Here is a 26,722-nt window from a genome sequence, read left to right on the forward strand (position 1 = left end):
GTATATATGTATATATATATGTATGTTTGTATGTATATAATAATATAAATAATATATATATGCATATATACATACATACATGTACATACCTACATATGTATGTATATACACATGCATATATGGATACAGGACGTCAAAAACCGTGAAAATGGAAAACGAGAACATGAAAAACAAAAACATGGAACACGAACTTTTTTTGTTTGTTTTTGAACAACGAAAGAAACAAATAGAAAAACGAGACAGGCAACATAAAGAGCAATCCCTTCATCAGTTGTCCCCTGTTTTATCTACTCCGCGTTTCGAAGGTAGGGATAAGACGCGACTTTGTTAAAACATTCCTTCCCGCAAAGCAAACTAAATAAAATTTGGGATTTTTTGCGAGGGTTAAAGTAGTAACAAAAACAGAGCAGTAAGAACAAAACAGTAAAAACAAACGATGTGGAGTGGTGAATGCAGGAAAAACGAGCTTTGAGAAGAGACAGGTAAAAGCACGTCTTGTCTTTAGGAAGGAAGTGGAAGAAAAAAAAGATAGATAGCTGTTGATCACGCGTGAGCAACGAGAGAATCAAAGAGGAAGAGTGAGAGAGAGAGGGAACGGTGACGGGGAGAGTAGAAGACTAGGGAAAGGGTGGGAGAGAAAAACAGAAAGGAAGAACAAGAGAGGGAGATAGATAGAAAAATAGAGATAGGATAGGAGTGCGCATCGGAATTATTACGATAAAACTTATTTGGAAATAGATGCGTGGCGTTCGATCATATAATAATATAAATAATATATAAATATATGCATATATACATACATATATGTATATACCTACATATATATATATATATATATATATATATATATATATATATACACATATATGGGTACAGGACATAAAAAACAAAACATAGAAAACGAAGTTTTTTTCGAACAACCAGGCTGAGTAAAAAGTAAGTAACGTTTTAAAACATGAAATTCATCACACTATATTTCAACAATGCAGAAATTTTATTCATCAAAATAAGTATCATTACAATCAACACATTTTTGCCAACGAGTTACAAGTTTGTTTATTCCGGTAGAATAAAAATCTGGTGTTCCGGAGTTGATGAACCCTTTGAACGCACTTTCAGCATCGGTTTGATTTTTGAACTCCTTCTCTCCCAAAAAACCATCAAGATGCTTGAAAAAGTGGTAGTCAGTAGGAGAAAGGTCTGGGTAATAAGCTGGGTGGGGAAGAACTTCGTAGCCAAGTTCCCTCAACTTCTGGAGTGTCATTAGTGAAACGTGTGGTCAAGCATAGTCATAAAGAATGATTGGCCCTCTTCTGTTGATCAGTCTGGGACGGAGAAGTAGCTGTTTTTCGTTCATTTTTGCAATCTCAAGGAAATATTTTTCTGCCGTAATGGTTTTTCCGGGTTTTAAGAAGTTATAGAGGATGAGTCCAGCACTAGACTACCAAACACTCACCATAACCTTCTTTTTGAAGAGCTCAGGATTAGGGAAGGTTTTCGGCGCTTCATTTTGGTCCAACCACTGTGAAGAACGTTTTTCTTCATTATTGTACAGAATCCACTTTCCATCGCAAGTTACAATACGGTCGAGAAATGGATCGGTCTGGTTACAGAGAAGAAGCGACGAGCAAATTTCATATCTGCACATTTTCAGATTTTCATTCAAATCGTGTGGTACCCATTTGTCGAGCTTTTTGATTTTCCGATCGCATACAAATGGTTGCAAGCAGTTTTCTGGCTAACTTGTTCTTTTGCCAGTTCTCGAGTGGTTTTACGTGAATCTTTCTCAATGACGATCTTTAATTAACCGTCATTGAGAAAGACCACTACGCTCACGATCTTCAAGGCTCAGATCTCCACTGCGAAATCGTTTGAACCATTTTTGAGCTGACCACTTACTGGTCATTTCCTCACTAAGCGTTTCGTTGATATCACGAACAGTTTCAGCTGTTTTACGTCCTTTCTTGAAGTTGAATAGCGAAATTGCTCGAATATCGCGCTTTGACAGTCTCATTTCAGATGATTGTAACAACGGTGAAAAAAAATATCAATGCTAATTTATTGATGCATTTGGACAAGTCTATGTCCGTATTATCACCCAATTGCAAAAAAAAAAAAAAAAAAGAAAAATGTTTAAACAAAGTTCATAACTCTGCAAAAATCCGGTACAAATTCTTCATGGTTCAAAACGTTGCTTGCATTTTACTCAACCTATTACACACACACACACACACACACACACACACACACACACACACACACAAACACATGCATATTATGCGTATGTGTGTGTGTGTGTAAGCTCGTGCAGATGGGGATCCATTTGAGCCAGATGGTATAGACCCACAATGTTTTAGGCACCCATTCACACTTCTTAAATATATCGTTATAGTTCTTTTTTTATATGACTTATTACTTATAAATAGATCATGTACACTTATGTTCCTGATAGGGGTGGGTCTGTGCTATTATGCGGCACATGAGGCAAGTGCCTTTTTCGGTCGCCTCGGGCCAACCAATGTCTTGCGAATGAATTTGTTCAGCGAAATTTGTGTTGAAACCCGTCGTATATATGTTTGTGTGTACATACATGTGTGTGTGTGCATGTCACGCACCATTTGACAACCGGTGTAGGTTTGTTTATGTAACTTAGTGGTTTGGTAAAAACAAGCTGATAGAATAAGCACCGGATTTAAAATAAGCTCGATTTGATCGACTGAAACTCTTCAAGGCGGTGCTGCAGCATGACCACACCACTGTCAAATGGCTGAAACAAAATATGTGTCTTTGTGTCTGTGTTTGTCCCTCCATCACCACTGCTTGACAACCGGTGTTGGTGTGTTTACGTCCCCGTAACCTAGCAGTTCAGCAAAAGAGATCAATAGAATATGTACCAGGATTAAAAAAAAAAAAGAGAGAATAAGTACTGGGGCTGATTGGTTCGACTAAAATTCTTCAAGGTGATGCTCCAGATTGGCCGCAGTCTAATGACTGAAACAAGTAAATAATAAGATAAAAGATACATACGCACATACAACAGAAGATACACACACACACACACACACACACACAAAAGCAAATACAAATAGCAAAAAGAAAAAGAACAACAAAAGTCTAAGAGGCACTCGGTTTTATCTGAACCTAGGATTAATGGGATTAATTTTACTACTTTCGCGTCTTCATAGACTTCATGCAGCAAAGAAAGCCTTAGGAAAATTAGACAAATTGATCCCATTATTCTGTCATATGGTGAGATAAAATCTGTGGAGTAACCACTTTGTTTACTGTTCACAACGAAGCAAAAACTGCATGTTTATTTAAGATAAAATAGAGTAGAATGGTGGAGGCGCAATGGCCCAGTGGTTAGGGCAGCGGACTCGCAGTCATAGGATCGCAGTTTCGATTCCCTAGACCGGGCGTTGTGAGTGTTTATTGAGCGAAAACACCTAAAGCTCCACGAGGCTCCGGCAAGGGATGGTGGTGAACCCTGCTGTACTCCTTCTCTCACTCTTACTTCCTGTTTCTGTTGTGCCTGCAATTCAAAGGGTCAGCCTTGTCAGACTGTGTCACGCTGAATATCCCCGAGAACTACGTTAAGGGTACACGTGTCTGTGGAGTGCTCAGCCACTTGCACGTTAATTTCACGTGCAGGCTGTTCCGTTGATCGTTTCAACTGGAACCCTCGACGTCGTAAGCTACGGAGTGCCAACAAGAGTAGAATGATTTTTTTTTTAATGTACAAGGGAATGCTGAAAAGTTCTTGGCTTTTAGGATGCCACGAAAAGCCTGTTGGAGGCTCAACCTTCTGAATTCTTTCACAGGGCTTAGGAAAACTAAAGGATCGCTGCAATTAGTATGTGAATCTGAGAGGGGAATATGTTGAATAAAATCATAATTAACTGACCCTCCTGTATTTTCTTTTACCCAAAGCTAAGAACTTTTCAGCACCCGCTCATATATAAATTTCGTATTGCTCAAAATACTCTGCACTGCCGCACGGGCATGCACACACACACGCACACGCACACGCACACGCACACGCACACACACACACACAACCTGTGTGTACATGTGAAATGTAATGTAGAGAACTATTAATACGGCTACAGGAGTTAAAAAAAAGGGAGGGGGAAATCGTGAAAACAAAAATGCAATCGGCAACAATGTAAAGAAGAATTTTGAAAAATATATATATATATATATATATATATATTGACGGAAACTGAAAGAAGCCCGTCGTATATATGTGTGTATATATATATATATATATATATATGTGTGTGTGTATATTTTTGTGTCTGTGTTTGTACCCCCACCCCCACCCAACATCGCTTGACAACCGATGCTGGTGTGTTTACGCCCCCGTGACTTAGCAGTTCAGCAAAAAGACTGAAACAGGTCAAATGACTGAAACAAGTAAAAAGAGAGTATATATACGCACTATGGTACTGATCGAGCGCCCCACAAAAAATATACGCCCCGTGGTGGGTAGAAAAACTATTGGTAAGACAGCAGCAACATGATGCTGTTACCAGTAGCAACCCGACGCTGTCTATCTATCTATCTATCTATCTATCTATCTATCTATCTATCTATCTATCTATCTATCTGTCTGTCCATTTGTCTCATTGTCTATCTATCTATCTATCTGTCTGTCTGTCTGTCCATTTGTCTCATTGTCTGTCTGTCTGTCTGTCTGTTTGTCTGTCTGTCTGTTTGTCTGTCTATATGTCTGTCTGTCTGTCTATCTGTCTGTTTGTATGTCTGTCTGTCTGTCTGCCTGTTTGTCTGTCTGTCTGTCTGTCTGTCTGTCTGTCTGTCCATTTGTCTCATTGTCTATCTATCTATCTATCTATCTGTCTGTCTGTCTGTCCATTTGTCTCATTGTCTATCTATCTATCTGTTTGTCTGTCTGTCTGTCTATCTATCTATCTATCTGTCTGTCTGTCTGTCTGGCTGTCTGTCCATTTGTCTCATTGTCTATCTATCTATCTATCTGTCTGTCTGTCTGTCCATTTGTCTCATTGTCTATCTATCTATCTGTCTGTCTGCCTATCATTTTCTCCCTGTCCCTCCTCCCCTCACTTTTGTTGCATCTCTCTCTCCGTCATTTTCTCTATCTCCTTTTTACATTCCATTCCCTCTCTCTCTTTCTTCCTATCCCTTTCTAATGGTGTGTGTGTGTGTGTGTGTGAATATTAACATACCTATGTCATAAAACATAGCAATGTTATTTATTATAGAGAATGTTTTTCAACAGGAAAAACAAATATTCTTTTTTGCCGTAAGGTTTACTACAAATATACCTATATTCTCTCTCTCTCTTTCTCTCTCTCTCTCTCTCTCTCTCTCTCTCTCACTCTCTCTCTCTCACACACACACACACACACCCTGTCACTGTTAGAGTTACGTAAATTACACAACACTCGTATTTTTTGTCACCGACATCTGCTATACCTTCTGCTGTTGCACCTCTAAATCTAGCCCACTCTTATTTTACTTATCTCACTCTTACACACTCTTTTTATCCTCTTTGCAATGTGATGTGAATAGATGAAAGAGAGAGCCTAAAATGCAAAGGTTACTTTGAACCATGAGCGGCACTATGATAGTGTTCCTAGTAGAGGTGAGATATCATGGGGTTTGTTGCTAGATCCATTATATCGTAGCTGGCTGGCTGTGAACTTAGGAAAGACGTAGAAGAGCAGTAATTTCTGAACTGGTGGGGCGAGCGGACAATGCTTCGTCATATGTCCGAGAAGGCAAAATCTGAGAGCACAAAATAGTTGCTAGATGGCTGGATTGATTGTTGTATCACGCAATATGGAGTAATGACTGTGTAGAAGACAGAGAGAAGAGACGTGCTATAGTGTAGGACAAAAAGAACTCGGACATTCCTTGTGCGCATCAAAATTGTTCGATACGCTCGAAGATGCGACTTGTTCGTAGGGACCGAAGGGTAATCAGTTTTCTTGTCTGGTGACTATATTAAAACAGGGTGTGTGGTTGACGCAGCAGAAAGGGCTACGGTCAGACATTTCATGTTCCTCTAGGTAAGGATGGAGAAGCGGTGCCGCACAAGTAGATTTTCTGAAATGCGTGTAGGAGTGACGAGCACGTCTCAAATGAATGAGCCTATTCTCAGTAGGTAGCTTTAGACACTCACTCTTGGCACCTAGAGTAATCCCAGATCTGTGTATTCACCGTTTGTCTTTGTTATATCATCTGGTGTATCACCCTGCCGAGCTGGAAGAATCGGGAAAACACTGGAAAAACTACTTTGTGGTATTTGTTCCGACTCTCTTCGCTTTGAGTTAAAATTCCGCCCAGTCTACTTTATTTTTCCGTTGTTGATAAAATAAAAGACCTGCCGATTGTTTCGACTAACCCCTTTCTTCAGACTTTAGCCCTTTTGATTATAGAAGGAGCAATTATTTGAAGGCGGCAAACTGGCAGAATCGTTGGCACGCCGGACAAAATGCGTAGCGATATTTCGTCCGTCTTTATGGCCTGAGTCCAAATTCCGCAGAGACTTTGCCTTTTATCTTTTGGGGATCGATAAAATAAGTACCAGTTGAGTGCTGCGATCGGTGTACATGACTAACGCCCTTCACCAAAATTTCAGGCCATATGCCTATAGTAGAAAGGATTATTATCATCATTGTTGTCATCACTTTATAAAATATATTTCCATTTCGTTTCGTTTCTGTCTGTTTTGTTTCTATTTGGTTTATGTTTTAAGGCTTTTCATTACATAAAATTCGAGGTCTGGAAATAGACAAGCCCGAACACATTTGTAGTAGTTCCTGTTCCTTAATAAAGCAGAACAACACGAGATGGAGGACAGAAAATGATAATGCTGCTGCTTCAACAATGAACCAGTTTGATTGTGTTTCCTGTGAAGTCGCCCTGAACCGATGGTAATTACAACCAAGAGAGATTATGGTCCAGATAAACTGACTTCAAAAACTATCGATCTGATTCACTGAAGTGTTTGCATATCACTGTGTGTGTGTGTGTGTGTGCTTGTAGGTGTGCTCACCCACCTACATACACATTCTATAACAGGTTACGCGAACAATTTCTGCTCCATTGATTTTCTTCGTCCTGTATACATTGTATGCTTGAGAAGCTTACACCTACCATTATATGTGTGTGTGTATATAAATAAATAAATATATATATATAATTAGAAAATGGAGGATAATATGCTGAACCCAACTACTTGCAGACGGTGTATCCCGTTGAATTCATTAATTTAATTCATAGCAAAAGTGACAAAAAAGGAAGAAAAGAAAGAAAGAACCAAAGCACAGGTGTCTATGGCAGACTATGTTATTCTGCCAACATGGTTTACATATAGAAGTACAAGGTACATAAGGAATTAGAGGATGAACAGAAATTTAATCTTACAGCTGTTTCGGCTAAAACTAGGCCGAAACAGCTGTAAGATTAAATTTCTGTTCATCCTCTAATTCCTTATGTACCTTGTACTTCTATATGTAAACCATGTTGGCAGAATAACATAGTCTGCCATAGACACCTGTGCTTTGGTTCTTTCTTTCTTTTCTTCCTTTTTTGTCACTTTTGCTATGAATTAAATTAATGAATTCAACGGGATACACCGTCTGCAAGTAGTTGGGTTCAGCATATTATCCTCCATTTTCTAATTTTTACACAAATTTTGGGTAAAACCTCCACTTTTACCCGCTCCCATTGATTGCACCTAGTATAGCACTAGTGTAGCAATAATTGGGTACCCTCCCAGCAGTATACTGGATAGATACTATCCCTTAGTGGGTTGAACCCCCAACCCCTAACTCTCTCACGTTATATATATATATATATATATATATATATATATATATATATGTATGCATGTATATGTACATATACATACATACACACATACATATACACACACATGCATACACGCACACACGTGTGAGTGTGTGTATGTATGTGTGTATGTATGTGTGTATGTGTGTGCGCGAGTGCGCGTGTAGTCCTCTAAGTTTAGTTGAGAACGTTACCAAGTCCATCAACAGACCTGACCCCATCTTCAGAATGTGATGATAGTGACACTGCTAAGGTTGCCCTTTTGTGATATTCAACAAGGTGTGATGGGAATGATATTGTAATTGATAAAATCATCATCATCGGATTTCAAAGTATTTAACTACTAGCAAACGCACCTGTCCTTTGGACGGTTTAAGTTGCTTTGGTGGTATTTTTTTCACCAAATAATTGAACTACCGAGAAGGTTTATGAGCAGCACCGCAATCTATGTTTCCGATTAACCTAGGAACAGAAAACCAATTGAAGGCTGGTTACTGAGGAGGTCTTTGTACTTAAATGATCATAAAACATATAAGTTTGCAAGCGATGCAATGTAGAGCTACTGAAGTGTTTGGGGAGTAGATTACAGATAATGACTACAAAATATAGTTGTTTTTCATGAAAGCGAAATTTCTTGTCAGAAACAGCCATATAAATGGTGTAAGGAAATTGAAGGAAGACATTGAAACTTCCCCTCTGCGAGTTTATTTTATTCAACAGCAAAGGAAGTTATTTTTTCGGAGAGAAATATGATTGGTACGTTCAAAAAATGGCAATATAATACCTACTTCAAAAAGTAGGGTTAAAGGAATGTATTTGCTACATGCTTACAGTGTACGACCACTCTGAAACTGACTTCAGGGAACGAAAAATGAAGACATGAAGAGTTTGACTTCAGTTCGCGAATACTGCTTTGAATCTTTAGCAGTTCACACTGAAAAGATTTCGCGTACAAAATATCATAATGGATGGGTAAATAGGCATCCTTAAAGTGAAACAATGCATTGGTAGGTAAACAAAGGTATCAACAAATAGAAGAGAGGGAAGAGAACAGCACCTTTCAAGTAACTCAGAATAGGTAAAGGTAAGCTTGCCAAAGTTTAATGCAGTTTAACCATGGAGATTAAGATTGTTTGGTATTGGATATTCATCGCGTACAGTGTTCCTAGTCAATTTAATCACCGTCGCAGGTGGACAGTCGAAATAAATAAATAGACAAAATCCTTTCACTTTTATAATATTCTCTAACCAAGTAATAATACACAATTATGGCGAAGGTAAAGAATACGTACAGCACCCGTTTTCGGTGTTTATGGTTAGAATTAGGTTTAGGGTTAGGTTTAGGGTTATGGTTGGGGCTAGGGCTACATTTAGGGTTCGGGTTACGCCAAAAATGGGTGGTGTGCGTATTCTTACTTCCGCCCAGAATTACAACATATAAATAAATAACAGGTGGACAGTCGAATTAAATAAATAGAAAAATCCTTTCACATTATTTACATTATTTACAATTGACGGATTTTTGTCCTCATCTTGTTTGTTAAGACAACTTTTCAGCTGATATACCCTCCAGCCTTCATCAGGTATCTTGGGGAAATTTTGAACCTAGGTTCTCATTCCTAAGGTATTTTTCGATGTTATTATTATTATCATTATTATTATTATTATTATTATTATTCAGGTCACTGCCTGGAATCGAACTCGGAATCTTGGGGTCAATAGCCCGCGCTCTTAACCACTACGCCATATGCCCATGGGCATATTCTTTCACTTTTATAATATTCTCTAACCAAGTAATAATACACAATTACAACATATAAATAAATAATAAATCAGAAAATGTGAAAACCACTAAAAAATATTCTTTAATGCCAGTATCGGACCATATATATTAAAAAAAGTATGGACGACCCTACATACAAAAAAAACTATGTACATACAACGAATTAGAGAAAAACCTGTGTAAACCATCGTTTTTCCCGGTTTGTCCAACTTTGGCTTGTATTAGATAAAGATAAACTATTTATTACTGTTACTAAATTTTCTACAGCCACCTTCACATTCCATGACTACCATTGGGATTGATCAGGTAATCGAATAAGGATGCTGGATTATTTTTCCGTTTTTGTTTACTTAATTTTTGAGAGCGGTCGGGTTCATTTTTAATATTCTCGTTTGTGAGAGCAGTCGAGTTTATTTAAGATATTCTCATTAAAAATCATCTCTGGCTAATCGTAGAGAGGACGTTGGTGTTGTAGTCGAGTCATTTGATTCCCTGTTGCATTTGATGTGAGTCTTGTTGTTTAAATTGCTGAAGGTCTACCGCACCTAATTGTTGTATTACTGAATTGTTAAATTTATTGTTACCTGTGAATTTTCATTTTTCTTCCCCATTTATGGGTGAAGTTGTGAATAATATCGTTATAGAAAGTCAACCAGTTCCAGCAGGCAGTTACGCTGCAGTGACTGGGAAAAGTCTAACGGCAGATGTATTGAAAGTTAGAGAAATTCAACTGAACGAAACAAATTTTAAGAAGTACAGTGAATTGTTAAGAAAAGAAGAAGACAGCCTGAGGCTGACGCCACCTAAGGAAATTATGGGAAAAACAGAAAAAAGGACAGTAATATACATAACGCTGTCTATTGCTATAAAAAGAGTTGAAATGGCTGCAGTAGAGGCAGTCGAAGAATGCATGAAAGAAATCAAAAGTCTAACTACGTACTACACCAAAAGAAAGAAATATGGCACAGTGGAGGTACGCTTCACGAGCGAACAAGAAGCGATAAAACACTCCACTGTGCCTTTGAGATCAACTGAGTAGCTACTACCAACCTACTGTGGCAAGCGTGCGGCCAGAGTGAGGATTGGTAGAGTGCCCCCAGAAATTGAGGCGTAGCTGGTGGCAGCCATCCTCGATAATACAGAAGAGGAAACCAAAATACTTAAAATCACAAGAACTACGGAGGTAAACTGATGGGATACGGCCTTGAGGTGTCGGTTCACATCAGTTTACCAGACCTCCACAAAATTGCAGAGGAATTGGTGTTGCCGGAGGTTTCAACCGCAGAAGAGCAAAGTATGGAAGAACAGTATACAGTGGTGAAGAGGATGAAGAGTAAGGTGAACTCACCACCAAAAAGTTCTAGGAAGAAAAGAAAAAGAAATGGAGAGGAGACGCAGAGCGTGGAACAAGGAAAAGCGGACGAGCAGAGAAAAAAATGAAAGGCCGACAAAAGTAAGTGAAGGGGTCGAGGAGCGAAGACAGAAACCTTTACCAACAATCGTCAAGGAGGAGAAAGTACAGAAGAAAAAGGAAGATGAAAGAGAAATGATAACAATAAAGAATGAGACATACAGAGATAGAAATACCAGCAACAGTAGACGAGATTGGTGAAGGAAATCAGAGACACCGAAAGGAAAACAATGAAGAAATATGATAAAGTACACAAAAAGTGTAGAAACTGAAAAAAAGATTGCAAAACGAAGAATGTAATTAGAATTAAATTGCCATCCAATGAGAAAAATGTAGGTTTGAAAGCTGTTCTGCTGGAAAGAGAGAGAGAGAGGAGAAAGGTTAAAGGAATTGTTTGGTGAAAAGTTAGAAGTGACACCGGTACAGTATCGTTTTGATTAATTGCCACCGGTGGTGGCATTCGAAGATTTAACGGAGTATTTGGTGTAAATGAGGGTGAGGAAATTTAAGAACTGAATAATTAATGACTATGTAAATTTAAAAAAAAAAAGAAGAAAAAAGGGAAAAACAACAGATACGAGACAGAATATTGAACTGTTAGTAAAACGTTATATAAAAACAGTAAAATGAAACTGCCTGCTTATGGGAGGGGGGGGGGGGCAGGTAAGTCATTCCATTTTCATTTTTCATTGTATCCATAATTTCATGCGATATGTGTTTTTAAGTACCCCATTGTATTGTTTTGTATGTACTTGTATTGTCCCTTCTCTTTAAGAGCCATGTGCTCAATAAAAGAAATTAGGACGTCGGTGTTCCCTTGGCAGAGGTCCGCGCTCTCTGAGTGTTCTTGTTTAACTTTCTTCTTTTTCTTTTCATGATCACCTCTCCCTTTTTTTTTTTTTTTTTTTTTGAGATTTTAATTTCCTCAGAAGTTTTAATACTTTTTTCGCTTAGGGACTATTTCAAGTCGTTCTGTTTGTTTATGATTTCTGGTGTATCGCAGGTTCGAACGGTGTACCTTCGCCGAGCGACGTTACTGGTTGTGTCAGTCCACTATTTATTCTTATTTTTATTGCCCACAAGGGGCTAAACATAGAGGGGACAAACGGATTAAGTCAATTACATCGACCCCAGTGCGTAACTGGTACTTATTTAATCGACCCCGAATGTATGAAAGGCTAAGTCGACCTCGGCGGAATTTGAACTCAGAACGTAGCAGCAGACGAAATACCGCTAAGCATTTCGCCCGACGTGCTAACGTTTCTGCCAGCTCGCCGCCTTAATCCACTATTTATTCGTAGTGGACCAGCCCACTTCTCGTCTGGGGGCGTCCACCACAGCACCTCCCCCTTTGAGATTTTTTTCTAAACACACAGAATTATTATCATTTTCTATTTCCACGACTTTTCATTTACTAGTTGACATTTCCGAGGCCGCGATTGGAATTTCACCGCTGGTGACTTTGCTGCGAGAGCACAACCTCTTCAGGATTTCACCAATTGTTCAATACCACGGTCGATAGTAGGTCAATACATATAACTCCTCATTACTGATTTCATTCTTGAAATACCAGGGTGTCCCATAAGAAATTCACTTAACACACATTTGTGTAGTGCAGCTGGCACTACAACTCTTTGTGCGTACATCAACACATTATCACACAGAGAAAAATGGCTCGCATTTGTGTTACGTATATTTTTATTTTCTTTTACCTTCAATGTTTCTTTCATCTTTGCAATGAATTTGTTATTCTCTGATTTTAATTTTATATCTTGAACAGTTACTGGCAGCTCCCGAATGACGTTACACAAATGTTTTTTGTATTTCATTTTCCGTTCGCAACGCAGCAATCATGGCACCTGCGAATAGTTCCGTATTTTTTGGAATTAGCCTTGATAAACAATTCGCATGGCGTAACCTCTTGGATGGTATATACTCCATCTTAAAGTCGTAACTCTATAATATCGTATCCCAGCGTTGTAACCTATTTGCAGTATGGTTAGGAATTCCTTTCTTCGACCCTAAAATTGATAATAATGGTCGGTAATCAGTTTTTAGCCGAAAACTTCTACCGTACAAAATTCTGTGAAATTTCTTCACGGCAAAAATGATCGTTAGAGCTTTTTTTTTCTATTTCACTATAGTTTTTCTCTGCTGCTATCAGAGAACATGAGGCATTCACCACCGCCTTCACATTACCGTTTTTATATTTGTATAGCATTACTGCTCCTATGCCGTATTCAGAAGTGACAGAAGCTACAACAATCTCCGCTGTAGGATCAAAATGAGCCAGCGGCAAATCTGATATTAATATTTTTTTAATATCGTTAAACGCCTTTTGACAATTATTTGAACAATTCCACTTCACGTCCTTTTTAGCAAATTATTTAATGGAGCTCTCAATTCATGCATACTTGGTATATAATTTTGATAATAATTCGCTAGACCTAGACAAGTTTGTAAGGTCGTTATATCAGTCGGAGGAAGCATGTTTTCAATTGCGTCTGCTCTCGATGGGTCCGGTCATCGTCCATTCCTGTCGATAATTTGTCCTAAATACTTAAGAACGGTTCACATTCTTCCTCACTCAGTGTGAAATCGTAATCTCTTATTTTTCTAAAAGCACACTTTACATGCCCGACATGCTGATCACGAGATTCACTTTTAATTAATATATCCTCCAGCTATGGAATTGCGAATTCACAGTCCGCTAACATTGCATTCATAACTTTTGAAAAAATTGCAGTTGTGACTTTTAGACCAAATGGTAATCTGTTATATTTATATAGTCCTTTATGCGTTTTCACTGTTAGATATTTCGAGCATTCCTCGTCTACTATAATTTGTAGGCATGCATCGGAAAGATCCTGTTTCGAAAATATCTTGCTCCCGTTTAACTTCGCAAAAATATCCTCCGCAGTAGGTAGCGAATAGTGACGTTTTTAGACGTTCATTCAAGCCAGTGGGAAAATCAGCACACACCCTGATTCTTATTTTTTTTTTAATACACACCGTTGGAGCTGCCCATTTTTCATATTCCACTTTTTGGATGACTCCAATGTTCTCTAATCTTCATCGACATGTTTTATCGCAGCAAAAGGTAGCGTTCTTTTTGGTTTGAACACTGGTGTTGCGTTTTCCTTAATTTGGAAACATGCCTCAGCCTTTGTACACAAATCTAATTTATCCGACAGCACTTCAGGAAAAGCATTAAAAAAATTTTTTTAAAATTTATCTGACACTTTATTCTTACTGGAGGAACAGTCATTTATGTTTTTACAGAACAGATTTATGGGGCGGTCCCATTGACACAAAATGTAATGTCGCTTACCAGACGCCCGGTGCACTTTTCGAAGTTTTCTTTAATGCAGGTTTCCCAATTTCCACGTGTCGGTATCAATAACTGTAATGTCACTACCTGTGTCTAGTTGTAGTTTCACGTTCGCGTCGTTTATTTTTACACACACATACTTTCTTTTTGGGGTGTCTTCACAACTTTCTGTTGAGCAAATCTTTTCAGAAGAATTTTTTCCGACCTGTTTTGCTTCGCTAAGAATAACGAGCTTTTATGTCCTATTTTTTTGACAACTAAAACATTTCCGAGTTTTCAATGGACAGTCTTTCTTAAAATGCAGACATCCACACTCATAGCATGAATTTGGTTGTAACATTCTTTTTTCTTTATTTATTCCCGGTTGACATGTCTGTACTTGAGAAAAATGTTTTTCTTCGATTTTTCTTTTCCCGTTACAAGTTGATAATTCTTTGACATCCCTCTGCTAATGCCTGCAGGGTTAAATTCTGGTCCTCTTGTTCTAGTTTTGTAAGAATTCGTGCAAGTATTTCTGCATCTTTGTTTGCCGTCAAACCTTTGCACAAAGACGAGACGTTTAAACATCTCCGGAGATAATTCCTTCAGTTAAAATTTTTCGCACATTTTATTTACGATTCCGACGTAACTGACAAGATATTCGTCCGCTTCTTTTACTAAGTTCAAACACTCCCAACGTGTGTTGAATAGGGAACTCTTATCGCTGAACATTTTGGAGAGAAATTCAATTGTTTCACTTCTTTTTAGGCAAGATAAAATTGCATTATGTTTCATGTTCTGAAAGATCTAGTTTCTGTAGCAGTAGTCTCACTCTTTCATTGTATGTCCAACACTTGAATTCTTCTTTGAAGATTTCTTCGTATCTTTTGAAGTATGCCGAAAAAGTTATACCCTCTTTTAGGTTATAGCTAAATTCAGTTATAGCATTCGCTACGGCGTCTGCAGTGTTTCTCGACTTCAACATCAGTTCCAGCAACTGATTGTGTTGTAGTTGTTGTAGTTGTTAGTGCAACTCCTGTTGCCGCTTTCTCTGTTGTTTTTGAAACTGTAATATGCTAGCTAATGGGTCTTCCATAATTAACGAATTAGAGGAGGCAGGTTTGGATACTACACTGATTAACATACCCATTCTGTTGATAAATATACGAGTGCATATCTTAGACGTCTGTATATGTGTGTGTGTGTGTGTATATATATATATATATATATATATATATATGCATATATATCGAGTACACACACACACACACACACAGAGGCTTATGTGTGTGTCTGTTTGTGCGTGTATGTATGTGTGTGAATGCGTGTATGAATGTGTGCGCGCGTGCGTGTCAGTATCTAAAATATGCAGTTATTAAAATACGCACGTTTGCTGTTTAATCCACTCTTACTTCATCATTATTTTGTGAGAATAGCAATTTTCAGGCGTTGGATAAAATAATGGAAACATCACTTTTGTTTAATTATTTTTTCTATTGGCAATGTGACAAATTAAAACTTAATTTCATCCACATATAAGTATTCATATGCATTATGTATACCTTGTACTTCATGATATGGTTCTCGGTTTTCATTTTGTCTTTTTCTCTTACAGATATTTATATTTGACGTTAAGATGCATATGGACAAAGTTGGAGCACGGATGATTGGAGTTTCAGTCACTAAAACTATTCAATTGTTTAATGCTTTTAGAGTTACAGTCTCTAAGATCACATTGCCATTCCAAAACCAAGGCAAAAACCAGCCCTAGTGAGCATAATTCTGGGCTGAAGGCAAAGCTCGCAAAAGGGGAATGCAGAATCGTATTGTGTCTACAAACCATTGAAATATGGCAGCAAAAGTGACAGCAAATCTAAGCCATCATCTTGCCAACCCTGCATCAGCCAAAATCGTTCGCCATAACCGGCATAAAGCTGAAGAACATGAGAGGGCTGCAATTTCTAAATCTCTTCTGTCCCCCAACAACACTGATATGCAGAAAAAATGATGTCTAGACTATCAGAAGTGGTCGTTGGTTCATAGGAACAATGTCGTCTCTGGTGAATCATCATTCACCCCATCATCAGGGCGAGTTTATTTTTGGAGACAGCCGAAAGGGGCCTCCAATCTGGCCGTTTGGAAGCCTACAGTGAAGCATGCAGGCGGCTCTGTGATTATTTGGGCAGCCATATCACAGAATTCACTTGACCCTTCAGTTGTTGTATATGGCAGCATTAACACCAAAGATTATCTGTGATTATCATGTCCAATCTATGGTACAAACATTATTCCCTGATGGTAATGCAAACTTCCAGAACAATAATGCATCGTTTGGTATGAAGAGTACAAAAGTGAAGTAAACTTCTTGGAATGACCCCAACAGTCACTGTATGTCAAGGAAATCGAACATTTCTGGTATATTTAAGAGCATCAAGTAAAGAGCCGCTTCCCGCCACCATCGTCATTGAAAGAGCTAAAGCAGATTTTACATCAGGAATGTCTTAAAATTCTCCTAACAGCCGTTCAGAACCTGTACAAGTCAATTACTCAACGTATTAAAGCTGTGATTAATGTCAAGGATGGACCAACCCCGCATTAAATGATAAAGCTTCCATTTAACAAGACGTTCGAATTATTTTGTTGAAGCCATGTATATATTATTTGGTACATTACCAATTAGTAAAAACGAAGAATCGAAAACCATTACATTGAATTTCTCTCGAGAATCGCTACACGAAGACAAGATTTCTGTAGTATCTCAACAGCGCTGTTTGCAAGCTAAGCTTAGAGTCTCCACAATTTCCGAGAGAGTTCGTCAAGACGACAAGGTTCGATTCGGGTGGCCATGAAGATCATCAGATACTTAGCAACAAGGTTTCTTTCTTTGAAAGGCGTAATGAATTCATATTTACAAGAAAAAATTTTGTACTTTTCCTGAACCGAAACAAGCAGTTATGTTCTGTGATATATTTTGTCTTCTGAAAGTAAATCCAATCAAAATTGGTCTTTTTGAACATAGAATGCTATCAACTGAGATACTTTGCGGCTCTTGCATTTAGCTCATCATCGTCGTCAAGTCATATCTGCCCCTATGTGTCGGCCCTCTGAAACTTCGCTTCCTTCACACTTTCTCCCCCTATTTTTCCTATGTCTGTCTTACTGAAAAAGTTTCAAGCAGAACATCAATCATATCAGTCTCACTACTATGGGATAACAACGAAATATGTGTGTAGGTGTGTGTGTGTACTTTCTCTTGCATAACAAGTAGCAAAGACCTCTACTAAAACTACCTGTAGGCAGTGAGTAATGCACTTCTTTTTTTTTTTTTTTTTTTTTTTGGCATGCTAAACATGAATGAAACTGAATTGATATTCCTGATATTTACCCAGACGTGTTGATGACATCACCACCAATATTAGCCAATCATTCTCGTTGGATTTCAATTCTAGAAATGATATAAGAAACCTGATATATCATCAAAAACACCTACGCATTGCATTGAAATTGCTTTTTTGTTATGTGTGTGTGTGTGTATGATATATATATATATACATATATATATATATATACATATATATATACATATATATATATATATATATATATACATATATATATATATATATATATATATATACATATATATATATATACATATATATATATATATATATACATATATATATATATATATATATATATATATGTGTGTGTGTAAATGTATATATGTATATATACATATATACGTATACATAATATATATATGTGTAAATGTATATATTATGCATATATACATGTGTATATATATGTAGTGAAACTACCTCCCGCCATTAGATACAAACTACTATCGCCATTACATACAATCTTCTCATTTAAATATAAATAAATGCGAGCGTAGTAGAGAACCCATTCCTTGTCATCACGTGACTGATCATTATTCGAATCGGCAACTTCTTCGAACCGTTCCCGCCAGAACGCAAACTGACCAATCACGGCCCCTAATAAGGTCACGTGATAGAGTAAAATTCTGAAGCCATCGGGAGCCCATAGTTTGTTATAAATAGCTTTAACTCGGCAACCAAATTTGTCTCGGTCCAGTTTCTCTTTGAGAACTGTTCCGTGTACCACACGACAGCAGCAGCAGTTCCAGCGACCACTTCAACAGCTTCGTCCAGCCAGCGATGACCACCGCCGTCGCCACATCAGCAACAAGAGTCTACGACTACTATCCAGCATCATCGTCATGACCAACACGATTACTACCAAACAGCCTCTACACCACCAGCGTCAACACGACTTACTATGTACACCAAACCAAACCTCCGCGGCACATCTCTCTCTTCGATTCTGTTAGGTGACTCAGCTTCACCACGGTAAATAAACAGACAAGAGTTCTTAAACAGACAAGAAATTCTCAGCCAGCGACGAACATCTGTATAACAAGAATCACGGCCCGGCATCGATGCCACGACATCACAACTAGTGATCAGCACTACCACACTCAGCCTCTCCTCACTTTCACATACAGAACTTTTCCTGTAGTGTACTAACGAACTGGTATAATTGCTCACGTGTCATTTACTCACTCTTTCTATCTGCTGTAATAACTCACACATGTATCACTCACATACACACTTTTCTTTGTATGACGGCCTGTCTTTGATTATGTTCTTATATGTCGCATTCACACTCTCACACAGACATACATCTTTAACGCTATAATAAATATCTCTGTTATTCATCTTATACGGTTGTGGTCTTTCATTGCTGGTCATCTATGTTATCGTCGCATAACATATCATCTATATCATATTTGATATATATTTGTATGTTCGACCGTGTGACACGTTTAAATAAAAGGAGTCCTCTGTTTTTCCATTCGTCACCATATCTCCTTTCTGAGTTCGCACGGTCGTCCCTTATATATATATATGTATATATATGTATAAATGTATATATTACGTAAATATACATATATACGTATACATAATATATATAAACATGTGTGTTCATGTATATTCATTATATATATATATATGTATATACAATCATTTATATCTATATACTTATATATCGTTTGTTATATATACATTCTTTTTTTCTTTTACTTGTTTCAGTCATTTGGTTGCTGCTATGCTGGAGCCCCACCTTGAAGTGTTGCTTTAATTGAACAAATCGACCTCAGAGCTTATTTTTGAAGCCTAGTACTTATTCTATCGGTCACTTTTGCCGAACCGCTAAGCTATGGGGACGTAAACACACCAAAACCTTCTGTCAACTGGTGATGGGGGTGGGGGGACAAACATAGACACAAAAACACCACACATACACATATATATATATGCGACTGGCTTCTTTCAGTTTCCGCCTACCAAATCCAGTCACAAGATTTTGGTCAGCCCGAAGTTGTAGTAGAAGACACTTGCCCGATATGCCACGTAGTGGCACTGAACCCGGAACCATGTGGTTGGGAAGCAAGCTTCTCATCACGCAGCTACAAGTACATAAGTATATATGTACATACTTATATATGTGTGTGTGCGTGCACGCACGCATTTATGTTTGTGTGTTTGAGTGTGTATGTATGTATGTATGTATGTATGTACGTACGTATGTGTGTATGAATTTGTTTTGAAACGATTCCAGCATTATGTAATACCTTATTAATAGATAGTGAACTCAAGAAAATGTTTTGCGAAGCTCCAGCACTCTGTATAACGTATCAGTTAGGAGTCTTCGAAAAATCGGTCGGCAGTTGTGTGAAATTTTGATTTTCTTTAATACTTTCACTTCACTACTTAGAGTGGGTGTTATAATCAGAGCGTGCAGGAACTGCGACGCCTACCTGCAGAGTTATAAAATAACAATTCAGCTCCAATATTTATTTATTTATTTATCTATTTACTTATTTATTTATTTGTTGTGCATTTTGTAGTATTACAAAAAGAAAGAGAAAGAAAGGATAAAAGAAAGAAAGAGGAAAGGAAAAAGAAATAGTAAAGACGTAGGCATGGCTGTTTGCGCTGCACCTTGAGCAAGTGTCTTCTGTCGCACCGGACCGACCAATGCCTTTTGAATGAATTTGCGGATGGAAACTGAAAGAAGCCAGCCATACGCACGCGCGTAATACATATATACACGTTTATACACATACACATACATACACACACATGTTTATATATGTGTGTACATAAATATATATGCATGTGTGTGTGGGTGTCTATGTTTGTGTTATATCCACTGCTTGATTACTGGTTTTGGTTTGTTTACGTCCGCGTAATTTAAAGGTTCGGCAACAAAGACCGATAGAATAAGAAAATAAGTAACAGACTTACAAAGTAAGCATTGGTGTCGATTTGTTCGGTTAAACCCTTCAAAGGGGTGCCCCAGCATGACCGCAACCCAATGACCGAAACAAGTAAAACGTAAAAGTGTCGGGAAAATGCTTTCCTGTAAACTTATGCACATCTTGCGTTCAGATTCTGTCGGGGGCTTCATCATTTTCCCATTCACCTTCTGTAGATCGATAAAATAAGTAATATGCGATCAAGATTTATTGCCTTCTTTTACATTGTGTGGCTTTGTGCCAATGTAAAACGTTATTTTGTTGTTCTGGCTTGAACTCAAATCAGTCATAACCAAAAGCTATGGTCAAAAGCTGACCATCCTATTCGATTTCTATTTTCCGTGTTTACAGAATGACGTCATTCAACCATCCAAAGTGTTGCTCTCCCTTTTTTAAGATGCTAGGGTGTGATTTAATGGGAATCTTGGCTGCTATTTCTAACAGGTGGCAGTTTGTTCGTTGTCCAGTTTTTAAGTTGATACCATTGTTCAATAAATATTTAAAGAACATCTTTAATCTATTAGAAATTTAGATACAAAGAAAACGAAGAAAGAGCAGAAAAGAAAAGGAAAAATGGGGTGGGGTTAAGCAGCGGAAGATGGAGGGGGAAGGGCAATGGGCCACATATTCCAGAACAAATGGTATGATCAGATGCACTCCACGGTAATGACCGCAATGGCATTGCCGCGGAGAATGGTCGGCGACACTCCCTGCAACAGCCACTCCACCTCGGGAGGCTCATTTTCTAACGGGCCGCCATTTCGCGGAGGAAATCGGTAGTACGGGGTCCTAGGATAGCTGACGTCTCTCAACGGCGATTAGCACCAACTGATAGCGGCCGGACAGGCCCTAGTATTTATTGAGTTTTCTCTACTCCGCGTTTCGGGTCCCTGTATTTATTGAGTTTTCTCTTCGCGTTACAGGCGGCGATACCCCCGGTTTTGCAGCAGATGTTGTAAGGCTGGGGGCCGATCGACTCAACCATTCTTACGCTGTCATAATCAACGACACACAATAAAAAAAAGTGTTAGTTCTTTGCTTTTCAGACCAATGGAGGGATAACTGGCTTGCTGGCTGGATAGAAGAATGGATAGACGGACAGGCGGACGAACTGAGATAGATGTATAAAAGATATATAAATAACTGGACAAAGAGATAGAAAGAGACAAATAGATTGATACAGAGATAAACAGACAGATAGACGGGCAGGTAGATAGAAAGACAGATAGACAGATTGATACAGCGATAAACAAACAAACAGACGGACAGGTAGATAGAAAGGCAGATAGATAGATCAATAGCGGTACAGATAGACACGCGCACGTAACACACACACACACACACATTGCGGGACACTGACGAGGAATTGTATTATTGACACTGATGAGGTAAACTGTAAGATTGCATAATGTTTATACTACTGTTATGGAATTATTACAGCATTTTGTTGAAACACGTATGTTCTATAAAGGAGTGAACACCATACCTTCTTTCTGCTTAACTCTGTGTGTGTGTGTGTGTGTGTGTGTGTGTGTGTGTATGTGTGTGCGCGCGCGCGTTTATGTATAAACTTTAAGTTAGTTCAAATATGTTTGTGATATACTTTAACTTCTAAAGGCAGTTTCACTGCAACTTACCGTGGAGAAAAATTTTCGTTTATGGTAAAGGTGCTTATGAGCAGCAAAGGTGGAAGAACCACCTCTACTGCTCAGTGCCACCTTATATCGAACTCCTAGATGCGTTTCTGGCTCTTTAGCCTTCTTCAGTAGAAGATACTGAAGAGAGGGATAACCCTGAGTAGATTAGAAAGCCATGACCTTAGAATGGAACAGTCAATATTAATGACTGACTTGTGCTGGTAGACCGCCCGGTCAGGACAAATGTAGTAGTAGCCGCGCTAAGCAGGAATGAGTAACACTTTGGTCAGTTCAAATATGTTTCTGACATATTTTAATTTCGAAAGGCAATTTTACAGCAGTTTACTTTGGAGAAAAAATTCTTGCTTATGGTAAAAGATGCTAAAACACTTTATCTGCTTAGTGTCACCTTTCTAATTCTTTCTACTACTACTACTACTACTACTACCGCTGCTGCTACTACTAGTACTATATGTATGTGCGTGTATATATATATATATGTCGATAGACAGACAGACAAGTAGATAGATTATAAGTAGGTAGAGACGTAGGTAAGGAAAGACAGAAAGGAGAGAGAAATAAGAACAACTGTTACCATGTAATGAGGTATAACATCCTATCTTTGTTCTCTTTAAAGTTGCAACTGAAGCAGAAATGAGCTACAATTATGTTTTATGCAAGTAAATTTTTCTGTGAGGTGAATAGGTTACGCACAACGTACACCTCATTACACACACACACACACACACACACATAATTGATGCTCTGTCGGTTACAGCGACGAGGGTTTCAGTTGATCCGGTCAACGGTAGAATCTGGTTGTGAAATTAACGTGTGATTGAGTACATCACAGACACGTGGCCTCAGGGAGATTCAGCATGACAAGGCTGGCACTTTGAAATACAGGTACTCCTCATTTTTTGTCAGCTGAATGGATCGGAGCAACGTGAAACAAAATGTTTTGTTCATGAATAACACACCGCCAGGTATCGAACTCACGACCTTACGATTGTGACCCGGATACCCTAACCACTAAGCCACGCGCGCACACACACACACACATTCACACACATACACACACATGTATATGTATACATGTATATATATATAGATAGATAGATAGAAAAACATACGTATGTATATATAAAATATATATAAAAATACACACACACATACATGTGGACGATTAATCCGAAATGCAAATGAAAAGTGAGTTGCAGTTGTTAAAATATGCACTTTTTATTCAGGGATACACTGTATATAATTCACTCGTAATCGAATAGGCTTTGTAATATATGTATATTTATACTCGTGTGTGTGTGTTTGTGTGCGCGTGAGTTTGTCTATGTGTTGTATGTGTGTGTGTGTTTATGCATTCATACATTCTCTCTCTTTCTATCTTTCTCTCATACACGCACATTTATACATAGCTCTATCTATCTATCTATCTATCTATCTATCTATCTATCTATCGGTCTGTCTGTGTGTGTGTGTGTGTCTGTCTCTCTCTCTTTCTCTCTCTCTCTCTATCTTTCTAAGTATATGTGTATGCGTGTACATGTGTATATGTATATGTTTATATATATATATATATATATATATATATATACACACACACATACATATATGTCCATAAGCATATAGATATATCGATACATGCATGCATACATACATTCATATATACATATATACATTGGCTGAAAGAAGCCAGTGTGCGATTTAAAAGATCATGATATTGAAAACTAATATCTATATTGCATTTGAGCAACAAGTACGCTCTGTTTAAAATTTTATATGGTATTTGCAATCTCAAAAAACACTTCCTTTTTACAAAATAACTAAGAACTTGACCAGAAGACCAGAGTTAATTTCTAAGTGTTATCACAAGAACAAATATTTGAAGAAGAAATGATATGAGAAAGTGCCTATTAGCGGTCTGTCCGCGAGGCCAGACTTCGATCGCAATAAAAACACTCATGGTGAAACTTAATCATAACGTAATGACTGATGTTTGCTTGCATTTCAGCGTGCGAAACCAAAGTGGTTCTTTTCATGTAAACCGACACTACTGTACATTACAGCCGCCACAAGATGTGATTGGCTGTATTATATGTCGGTGGGTGTGCTGCTTATCTGTACAAGAAGCTTAGCGCTTACTGCTATAAAGTTACCAAATGTGATAATATTGCTTAAAGCACGAATCTAAATCTAAGCAGAGCTGCTGTAGGATTGGTTGCAAAAAGAAATCTGTTACACACTAATCCACGCACAGGTGTGTATCAGCTTACATCCCACTTCCCATGGGAATGTCTTTTTGTGGGAAGCCGTAAGCTCATCAGTACATAACCTGAATTACATGATACGGACTTAGCTTACTCCTGTCAGATCATCTTCCTTAGCGAATAGAACTGGTGTAACAGCAAATCCGACAATACCACGTCTTACGAAAACTTACTGTCATGTTTGGTTACGCATGTATGTATGTATATAGTTAGGTATGTAGTACACATGCATAAATATATGCGTATATATAGGTATATATGTATCTATGTGTGTGTATGTATGTATGTATGTATACACACACACACACACACACACACACACACATATATATATATAACCTTTTGCTTGTTTCAATCATTAGACTGCGGCCATGCTGGTGTACTGCCTTGAAGAATTTTAAATAAATGAATCCATGTATTTTTTAAAGCCTGGTGTTTATTCTATTGGACACTTTTGCTGAACGGCTAAACAAAGCATCACTGGTTGTCAAGCTGTGGTGGGGAATAAAGGCGCGCGCGCGCACAAACACACACACACGCGCACATATTCATATATGGCTCAAAATGTACAAAAAATAGAAGACAGTGACAGGTGAGAGAACAACTGAGTGTATTAATTTGACCCTCAGGAAAAGCGGAGAAGTGGAAAAGTCTTTGACACACCAGCATAGGTTGTCAAGCGATGGGTGGGGGGACAAACACAAACACACAAACATATATATACACACACACACATACACACATATATATATCTATGAAAGAAGCCCGTCGTATATATATATATATATATATATATATATATACGACAGGCTTCTTTCAGTTTCTGCCTACCAAATCCATTCACAAGGCTTTGGTCGGTCCGAGACTATAGCAGAAGACACTTGCCCAAGGTGCCACGCAGTGAGACTGAACCCAGAACCATATTGGTTAGTAAGCAAGCTACACAGCAGAAGGACCCAGTTTCACTCGGGTTATAAACTCAAAGCCTTAACATAGTACTCTTTGCTTTTAATGTAATTTGACACCTTCCTTCTAGGCATGGTTAGGTAAATATTTCGTAAAGGACCCGTTCGTACCTCGGTGGGAAATGGGTTTTTTCCACAAGTTTTTTCGAGTGCATTCAAACACGCTGCAAGCCTCTTTTTTTCCGGAAAAGAAAGTGGAGGAGGGGGGACCGCGGAATTTCCCCACCAACAGGGGTTTGTTTCGCAGGTTTTGGTTTGTCTTTTCCAGGTTATTTCACATACTTTCAACGAATGTGACATCAAAATCAGGTGTAAATAACTCCTTTCCCCAAAAAAGGAAAGATTTGGTTGCTATTTTTAGTACGCTCTACTACCACGTAACAACTATTTGTGATAAGGGACCTGTTGATATTTTGCGGTAAAATAATTTTCTGACCCCTCCCCCACTTTCTTTTCCGGAAAAAAGTGATTTGCGGCGTGTCAGATATGTTGAATGCACTCGAAAAAAAAGAACCAAAAAACTGCAGAAAGAAATTATTTCACACCGAGGTACGATCGGGTCCTTTACGAAATATTTACCAATGGTTATTTACTAATACACAAATACACCGGTACTGAAGATTGTAAACAATGAAAGTAGCTGTAATAATGTTTTTGGTACCAGACATCGTAACAATACAACAAACGCGCAGACACACACACGCTCAGACACTTACACACTCATATACAAAATGTGACGTCGTCGTCGTTGTGGTATGAAATGTCTGTTACTATAGTTGACTATAAAAAGATTATTTTCGAGAAAATGTTATGTTGTTTCAATCCAAATGAAATAAAATTTACATGTTGACACTCGCGGGCTGTAATACTATTACCATGTAAAATTTGATTTGATTTGGTGGAGCCGTTTGAAAATACATAGGGAACAGACAGGAATTTTATACACACACACACCACACACACACATCTTTATTTATCTATTTGTCTCTGTCTGCTTGTTTATCTATTATTCTTATGCAAGAATATTGACAGTGACTTCGAAGTTTCGGCCAGCTAGCCATCGTCGGACTGCTTAGCTGACCGTAACTTCGAAGTCAGTGCCAACAACATTCTTGTATAAGTATAACAAATTTGTTCTCTGCAAAAATA

At 38.1% G+C, this 26,722-nt stretch overlaps 1 long non-coding RNA gene across 6 annotated transcripts; it reads left to right on the forward strand.

The window, feature by feature from the left end:
- The first annotated feature begins 8,283 nt into the window (after positions 1-8,283).
- Positions 8,284-17,183, forward strand: LOC149136124 (uncharacterized). Of its 6 annotated transcripts, none has more exons than XR_016241568.1 (2): positions 8,284-10,128; positions 15,959-17,183. It is a non-coding gene; the product is annotated as an uncharacterized LOC149136124 (long non-coding RNA). The 6 variants fall into 6 exon arrangements; XR_016241565.1 differs by lacking the exon at positions 8,284-10,128 and adding an exon at positions 11,111-12,718; XR_016241566.1 differs by lacking the exon at positions 8,284-10,128 and adding an exon at positions 11,111-12,558.
- The last annotated feature ends 9,539 nt before the right edge of the window (positions 17,184-26,722 follow it).

The sequence above is a fragment of the Octopus bimaculoides genome, chromosome 4 (genome assembly GCF_046866305.1).
Source record: "Octopus bimaculoides isolate indiv1 chromosome 4, ASM4686630v1, whole genome shotgun sequence".
NCBI lineage: Eukaryota > Metazoa > Mollusca > Cephalopoda > Octopoda > Octopodidae > Octopus > Octopus bimaculoides.